This window comes from Juglans regia, unplaced genomic scaffold (genome assembly GCF_001411555.2).
Source record: "Juglans regia cultivar Chandler unplaced genomic scaffold, Walnut 2.0 Scaffold_717, whole genome shotgun sequence".
In the NCBI taxonomy this organism is placed as follows: Eukaryota; Viridiplantae; Streptophyta; class Magnoliopsida; order Fagales; family Juglandaceae; genus Juglans; species Juglans regia.
This window is the reverse complement of record NW_023362057.1, coordinates 1-6705: the sequence shown is the minus strand read 5'-3', so window position 1 is coordinate 6705 and position 6705 is coordinate 1. Positions and strand designations below refer to the sequence as shown.

Below are 6705 nucleotides of genomic sequence, written 5' to 3'. Positions count from 1 at the left end.
CCTAGTACTACTCTCGCCCAAGCACGCTTAACTGCGGAGTTCTGATGGGATCCGGTGCATTAGTGCTGGTATGATCGCACTCATCAAACTAATTACTTAAAATTCATATAATCCTTGAGCGACATACTAGCGTCCTTCCGATCCCAATCCAAACGGAGATCTGATCCAAACCCATGGCTACGCGATGGGCAGGGCGAGATTTTCCCAAAAATCCACTCCTGAGTGCTCCTTCTTGTCAATTTATCTCGCAAGGCCGAAAAAACAAAAACGAGGGGTGCAACACGAGGACTTCCCAGGAGGTCACCCATCCTAGTACTACTCTCGCCCAAGCACGCTTAACTGCGGAGTTCTGATGGGATCCGGTGCATTAGTGCTGGTATGATCGCACCCATCAAACCAATTACTTAAAATTCAAATAATCCTAGAGCGACATACTAGCGTCCTTCCGATCCCAATCCAAACGGAGATCTGATCCAAACCCATCGCTACGCGATGGGCAGGGCGCGATTTTCCTAAAATCTACTTCGAGGTTTCTTTCTTTGTTAATGATTTGCAGGGCGGAAACAAAAACGAGGGGTGCAACACGAGGACTTCCCAGGAGGTCACCCATCCTAGTACTACTCTCGCCCAAGCACGCTTAACTGCGGAGTTCTGATGGGATCCGGTGCATTAGTGCTGGTATGATCGCACTCATCAAACTAATTACTTAAAATTCATATAATCCTTGAGCGACATACTAGCGTCCTTCCGATCCCAATCCAAACGGAGATCTGATCCAAACCCATGGCTGCGCGATGGGCAGGGCGAGATTTTCCCAAAAATCCACTCCCGAGTGCTCCTTCTTGTCAATTTATCTCGCAAGGCGGAAAAAACAAAAACGAGGGGTGCAACACGAGGACTTCCCAAGAGGTCACCCATCCTAGTACTACTCTCGCCCAAGCACGCTTAACTGCGGAGTTCTGATGGGATCCGGTGCATTAGTGCTGGTATGATCGCACCCATCAAACTAATTACTTAAAATTCAAATAATCCTTGAGCGACATACTAGCGTCCTCCCGATCCCAATCCAAACGGAGATCTGATCCAAACCCATCGCTACGCGATGGCCAGGGCGAGATTTTCCCAAAAAATCCACTCCCGAGTGGTCCTTCTTGTCAATTTATCTCGCAAGGCGGAAAAAACAAAAACGAGGGGTGCAACACGAGGACTTCCCAGGAGGTCACCCATCCTAGTACCACTCTCGCCCAAGCACGCTTAACTGCGGAGTTCTGATGGGATCCGGTGCATTAGTGCTGGTATGATCGCACCCATCAAACTAATTACTTAAAATTCATATAATCCTTGAGCGACATACTAGCGTCCTTCCGATCCCAATCCAAACGGAGATCTGATCCAAACACATGGCTACGCGATGGGCAGGGCGAGATTTTCCCAAAAATCCACTCCCGAGTGCTCCTTCTTGTCAATTTATCTCGCAAGGCGGAAAAAACAAAAACGAGGGGTGCAACACGAGGACTCCCCAGGAGGTCACCCATCCTAGTACTACTCTCGCCCAAGCACGCTTAACTGCGGAGTTCTGATGGGATCCGGTGCATTAGTGCTGGTATGATCGCACCCATCAAACTAAATACTTAAAATTCAAATAATCCTTGAGCGACATACTAGCGTCCTTCCCATCCCAATCCAATCGGAGATCTGATCCAAACCCATGGCTACGCGATGGGCAGGGCGAGATTTTCCCAAAAATCCACTCCCGAGTGCTCCTTCTTGTCAATTTATCTCGCAAGGCGGAAAAAACAAAAACGAGGGGTGCAACACGAGGACTTCCCAGGAGGTCACCATCCTAGTACTACTCTCGCCCAAGCACGCTTAACTGCGGAGTTCTGATGGGATCCGGTGCATTAGTGCTGGTATGATCGCACCCATCAAACTAATTACTTAAAATTCATATAATCCTTGAAATACATACTAGCGCCTCTTCCTATCCCAACTAAACGGAGAATTTGATCTTAAACCTATCGCTACGATGGGGAGGGCAGATTTTCCCAAAATCTCACTGAAGTGCTCCTTCTTGTCAATTTATCTCGCAAGGCGGAAAAAACAAAAACGAGGGGTGCAACACGAGGACTTCCCAGGAGGTCACCTATCCTAGTACTACTCTCGCCCAAGCACGCTTAACTGCGGAGTTCTGATGGGATCCGGTGCATTAGTGCTGGTATGATCGCACCCATCAAACTAATTACTTAAAAATCAAATAATCCTTGAGCGACATACTAGCGTCCTTCCGATCCCAATCCAAACTCGAGATCTCATCCAAAACCCCATGGGCTACGCTGATGGGCGTGGCGAGATTTTCCGCAACCACTCCAGTGGTCCTCTCTGTCAATTTATTCAAGGCTGAAAACAAACGAGGGGTGTAAACACCAGGACTCTGAGGTCACCTATCCTAGTACTACTCTCGCCCAAGCACGCTTAACTGCGGAGTTCTGATGGGATCCGGTGCATTAGTGCTGGTATGATCGCACCCATCAAACTAATTACTTAAAATTCATATAATCCTTGAGCGACATACTAGCGTCCTTCCGATCCCAATCCAAACGGAGATCTGAACCAAACCCATGGCTACGCGATGGGCAGGGCGAGATTTTCCCAAAAATCCACTCCCGAGTGCTCCTTCTTGTCAATTTATCTCGCAAGGCGGAAAAAACAAAAACGAGGGGTGCAACACGAGGACTTTCCAGGAGGTCACCCATCCTAGTACTACTCTCGCCCAAGCACGCTTAACTGCGGAGTTCTGATGGGATCCGGTGCATTAGTGCTGGTATGATCGCACCCATCAAACTAATTACTTAAAATTCATATAATCCTTGAGCTACATACTAGCGTCCTTCCGATCCCAATCCAAACGGAGAACTGATCCAAACCCATTGCTACGCGATGGGCAGGGCGAGATTTTCTCAAAAATCCACCCCCGAGTGGTCCTTCTTGTCAATTTATCTCGCAAGGCTGAGAAAACAAAAACGAGGGGTGCAACACGAGGACTTCCCAGGAGGTCACCCATCCTACTACTACTCTCGCCCAAGCACGCTTAACTGCGGAGTTCTGATGGGATCCGGTGCATTAGTGCTGGTATGATCGCACCCATCAAACTAATTACTTAAAATTCATATAATCCTTGAGCGACATACTAGCGTCCTTCCGATCCCAATCCAAACGGAGATCTGATCCAAAACCCATCGCTACGCGATGGGCAGGGCGAGATTTTCCCAAAAATCCACTCCCGAGTGGTCCTTCTTGTCAATTTATCTCGCAAGGCGGAAAAAACAAAAACAAGGGGTGCAACACGAGGACTTCCCAGGAGGTCACCCATCCTAGTACTACTCTCGCCCAAGCACGCTTAGCTGCGGAGTTCTGATGGGATCCGGGTACGTAGTGCTGTGTAGTCGCACTTATTAATTGCCAAAATTCCGCATAATCCTTGGGCAAATACTGGCGTCGCTGATCCCAATCCAAACGGAGATCTAGTCCAAACCCATTGCTACGCGATGGGCAGGGCGAGATTTTCTCAAAAATCCACCCCGAGTGGTCCTTCTTGTCAATTTATCTCGCAAGGCGGAGAAAACAAAAACGAGGGGTGCAACACGAGGACTTCCCAGGAGGTCACCCATCCTAGTACTTCGCTCGCCCAAGCACGCTTAACTGCGGAGTTCTGATGGGATCCGGTGCATTAGTGCTGGTATGATCGCACCCATCAAACTAATTACTTAAAATTCATATAATCCTTGAGCGAAATACTAGCGTCCTTCCGATCCCAATCCAAACGGAGATCTGATCCAAACCCATGGCTACGCGATGGGCGGGGCGAGATTTTCCCAAAAATCCACTCCCGAGTGCTCCTTCTTGTCAATTTATCTCGCAAGGCGGAAAAAACAAAAACGAGGGGTGCAACACGAGGACTTCACAGGAGGTCACCCATCCTAGTACTACTCTCGCCCAAGCACGCTTAACTGCGGAGTTCTGATGGGATCCGGTGCATTAGTGCTGGTATGATCGCACCCATCAAACTAATTACTTAAAATTCATATAATCCTTGAGCGACATACTACCGTCCTTCCGATCCCAATCCAAACGGAGATCTGATCCAAACCCATGGCTACGCGATGGGCAGGGCGAGATTTCCCGAAAAATCCACTCCCGAGTGGTCCTTCTTGTCAATTTATCTCGCAAGGCGGAAAAACAAAAACGAGGGGTGCAACACGAGGACTTCCCAGGAGGTCACCCATCCTAGTACTACTCTCGCCCAAGCACGCTTAACTGCGGAGTTCTGATGGGATCCGGTGCATTAGTGCTGGTATGATCGCACCCATCAAACTAATTACTTAAAATTCATATAATCCTTGAGCGACATACTAGCGTCTTTCCGATCCCAATCCAAACGGAGATCGGTGGAAACCCGCTGGGCTACGCGATGGGCAGGGCGAGATTTTCTCAAAAATCCACCCCCGAGTGGTCCTTCTTGTCAATTTATCTCGCAAGGCGGAGAAAACAAAAACGAGGGGTGTAACACGAGGACTTCCCAGGAGGTCACCCATCCTAGTACTACTCTCGCCCAAGCACGCTTAACTGCGGAGTTCTGATGGGATCCGGTGCATTAGTGCTGGTATGATCGCACTCATCAAACTAATTACTTAAAATTCATATAATCCTTGAGCGACATACTAGCGTCCTTCCGATCCCAATCCAAACGGAGAACTGATCCAAACCCATTGCTACGCGATGGGCAGGGCGAGATTTTCTCAAAAATCCACCCCCGAGTGGTCCTTCTTGTCAATTTATCTCGCAAGGCGGAGAAAACAAAACGAGGGGTGCAACACGAGGACTTCCCAGGAGGTCACCCATCCTAGTACTACTCTCGCCCAAGCACGCTTAACTGCGGAGTTCTGATGGGATCCGGTGCATTAGTGCTGGTATGATCGCACCAATCAAACTAATTACTTAAAATTCATATAATCCTTGGGCGACATACTAGCGTCCTTCCGATCCCAATCCAAACGGAGAACTGATCCAAACCCATTGCTACGCGATGGGCAGGGCGAGATTTTCTCAAAAATCCACCCCCGAGTGGTCCTTCTTGTCAATTTATCTCGCAAGGCGGAGAAAACAAAAACGAGGGGTGTAACACGAGGACTTCCCAGGAGGTCACCCATCCTAGTACTACTCTCGCCCAAGCACGCTTAACTGCGGAGTTCTGATGGGATCCGGTGCATTAGTGCTGGTATGATCGCACTCATCAAACTAATTACTTAAAATTCATATAATCCTTGAGCGACATACTAGCGTCCATCCGATCCCAATCCAAACAGAGATCTCATCCAAACCCATGGCTACTGAGCAAGGTAGACAGATTTTTCCAAAAAATCCACTCCCCGAAAGTGGTCCTTCTTTTGTCAATTTATTCACAAGGCTAAAAAAAAATCAACGAGGGGTGCAACATGAGGACTTCACAGGAGGTCGCCCATCCTAGTACTACTCTCGCCCAAGCACGCTTAACTGCGGAGTTCTGATGGGATCCGGTGCATTAGTGCTGGTATGATCGCACCCATCAAACTAATTACTTAAATTCATATAATCCTTGAGCGACATACTAGCGTCCTTCCGATCCCAATCCAAACGGAGATCTGATTCAAACCCATGGCTACGCGATGGGCAGGGCGAGATTTCCCGAAAAATCCACTCCCGAGTGGTCCTTCTTGTCAATTTATCTCGCAAGGCGGAAAAAACAAAAACGAGGGGTGCAACACGAGGACTTCCCAGGAGGTCACCCATCCTAGTACTACTTCGCCCAAGCACGCTTAACTGCGGAGTTCTGATGGGATCCGGTGCATTAGTGCTGGTATGATCGCATCCATCAAACTAATTACTTAAAATTCATATAATCCTTGAGCGACATACTAGCGTCCTTCCGATCCCAATCCAAACGGAGATCTGATCCAAACCCATGGCTACGCGATGGGCAGGGCGAGATTTTCTCAAAAATCCACTCCCGAGAGGTCCTTCTTGTCAATTTATCTCGCAAGGCGGAGAAAACAAAAACGAGGGGTGCAACACGAGGACTTCCCAGGAGGTCACCCATCCTAGTACTACTCTCGCTCAAGCACGCTTAACTGCGGAGTTCTGATGGGATCCGGTGCATTAGTGCTGGTATGATCGCACCCATCAAACTAAATACTTAAAATTCATATAATCCTTGAGCAACATACTAGCGTCCTTCCGATCCCAATCCAATCGGAGATCTGATCCAAACCCATGGCTACGGGATGGGCAGGGCGAGATTTTCCCAAAAATCCACTCCCGAGTGCTCCTTCTTGTCAATTTATCTCGCAAGGCGAAAAAAACAAAAACGAGGGGTGCAACACGAGGACTTCCCAGGAGGTCACCCATCCTAGTACTACTCTCGCCCAAGCACGCTTAACTGCGGAGTTCTGATGGGATCCGGTGCATTAGTGCTGGTATGATCGCACCCATCAAACTAAATACATAAAATTCATATAATCCTTGAGCGACATACTAGCGTCCTTCCGATCCCAATCCAAACGGAGATCTGATCCAAACCCATGGCTACGCGATGGGCAGGGCGAGATTTTCCCAAAAATCCACTCCCGAGTGGTCCTTCTGTCAATTTATCTCGCAAAGCGGAAAAAACAA

The 6705-nt window shown here is 48.5% G+C and overlaps 19 non-coding genes and 3 pseudogenes across 19 annotated transcripts; all 22 read right to left on the bottom strand.

The window, feature by feature from the left end:
* LOC118346296 lies at positions 1-82 on the bottom strand (annotated as a pseudogene; the record flags this gene model as incomplete).
* A 189-nt stretch (positions 83-271) lies between these two features.
* On the bottom strand, positions 272-390 carry LOC118346297. The gene has a single exon (XR_004799635.1). It is a non-coding gene; the product is annotated as a 5S ribosomal RNA (ribosomal RNA).
* A 183-nt stretch (positions 391-573) lies between these two features.
* On the bottom strand, positions 574-692 carry LOC118346280. Its single transcript, XR_004799621.1, has one exon. It is a non-coding gene; the product is annotated as a 5S ribosomal RNA (ribosomal RNA).
* A 189-nt stretch (positions 693-881) lies between these two features.
* On the bottom strand, positions 882-1000 carry LOC118346298. Its single transcript, XR_004799636.1, has one exon. It is a non-coding gene; the product is annotated as a 5S ribosomal RNA (ribosomal RNA).
* Positions 1001-1190: 190 nt separating this feature from the next.
* LOC118346281 lies at positions 1191-1309 on the bottom strand. The gene has a single exon (XR_004799622.1). It is a non-coding gene; the product is annotated as a 5S ribosomal RNA (ribosomal RNA).
* A 189-nt stretch (positions 1310-1498) lies between these two features.
* LOC118346286 lies at positions 1499-1617 on the bottom strand. The gene has a single exon (XR_004799627.1). It is a non-coding gene; the product is annotated as a 5S ribosomal RNA (ribosomal RNA).
* Positions 1618-1806: 189 nt separating this feature from the next.
* On the bottom strand, positions 1807-1924 carry LOC118346291. The gene has a single exon (XR_004799632.1). It is a non-coding gene; the product is annotated as a 5S ribosomal RNA (ribosomal RNA).
* Positions 1925-2110: 186 nt separating this feature from the next.
* LOC118346284 lies at positions 2111-2229 on the bottom strand. The gene has a single exon (XR_004799625.1). It is a non-coding gene; the product is annotated as a 5S ribosomal RNA (ribosomal RNA).
* Positions 2230-2411: 182 nt separating this feature from the next.
* Positions 2412-2527, bottom strand: LOC118346294 (annotated as a pseudogene).
* A 189-nt stretch (positions 2528-2716) lies between these two features.
* Positions 2717-2835, bottom strand: LOC118346283. Its single transcript, XR_004799624.1, has one exon. It is a non-coding gene; the product is annotated as a 5S ribosomal RNA (ribosomal RNA).
* A 189-nt stretch (positions 2836-3024) lies between these two features.
* Positions 3025-3143, bottom strand: LOC118346282. Its single transcript, XR_004799623.1, has one exon. It is a non-coding gene; the product is annotated as a 5S ribosomal RNA (ribosomal RNA).
* A 190-nt stretch (positions 3144-3333) lies between these two features.
* On the bottom strand, positions 3334-3451 carry LOC118346295 (annotated as a pseudogene).
* Positions 3452-3631: 180 nt separating this feature from the next.
* LOC118346285 lies at positions 3632-3750 on the bottom strand. Its single transcript, XR_004799626.1, has one exon. It is a non-coding gene; the product is annotated as a 5S ribosomal RNA (ribosomal RNA).
* Positions 3751-3939: 189 nt separating this feature from the next.
* Positions 3940-4058, bottom strand: LOC118346299. Its single transcript, XR_004799637.1, has one exon. It is a non-coding gene; the product is annotated as a 5S ribosomal RNA (ribosomal RNA).
* A 188-nt stretch (positions 4059-4246) lies between these two features.
* On the bottom strand, positions 4247-4365 carry LOC118346289. Its single transcript, XR_004799630.1, has one exon. It is a non-coding gene; the product is annotated as a 5S ribosomal RNA (ribosomal RNA).
* A 190-nt stretch (positions 4366-4555) lies between these two features.
* Positions 4556-4674, bottom strand: LOC118346290. The gene has a single exon (XR_004799631.1). It is a non-coding gene; the product is annotated as a 5S ribosomal RNA (ribosomal RNA).
* Positions 4675-4862: 188 nt separating this feature from the next.
* On the bottom strand, positions 4863-4981 carry LOC118346279. Its single transcript, XR_004799620.1, has one exon. It is a non-coding gene; the product is annotated as a 5S ribosomal RNA (ribosomal RNA).
* A 189-nt stretch (positions 4982-5170) lies between these two features.
* On the bottom strand, positions 5171-5289 carry LOC118346288. Its single transcript, XR_004799629.1, has one exon. It is a non-coding gene; the product is annotated as a 5S ribosomal RNA (ribosomal RNA).
* Positions 5290-5482: 193 nt separating this feature from the next.
* LOC118346292 lies at positions 5483-5601 on the bottom strand. The gene has a single exon (XR_004799633.1). It is a non-coding gene; the product is annotated as a 5S ribosomal RNA (ribosomal RNA).
* Positions 5602-5789: 188 nt separating this feature from the next.
* On the bottom strand, positions 5790-5907 carry LOC118346293. Its single transcript, XR_004799634.1, has one exon. It is a non-coding gene; the product is annotated as a 5S ribosomal RNA (ribosomal RNA).
* Positions 5908-6096: 189 nt separating this feature from the next.
* On the bottom strand, positions 6097-6215 carry LOC118346287. The gene has a single exon (XR_004799628.1). It is a non-coding gene; the product is annotated as a 5S ribosomal RNA (ribosomal RNA).
* Positions 6216-6404: 189 nt separating this feature from the next.
* LOC118346278 lies at positions 6405-6523 on the bottom strand. The gene has a single exon (XR_004799619.1). It is a non-coding gene; the product is annotated as a 5S ribosomal RNA (ribosomal RNA).
* Between the last annotated feature and the right edge of the window lie 182 nt (positions 6524-6705).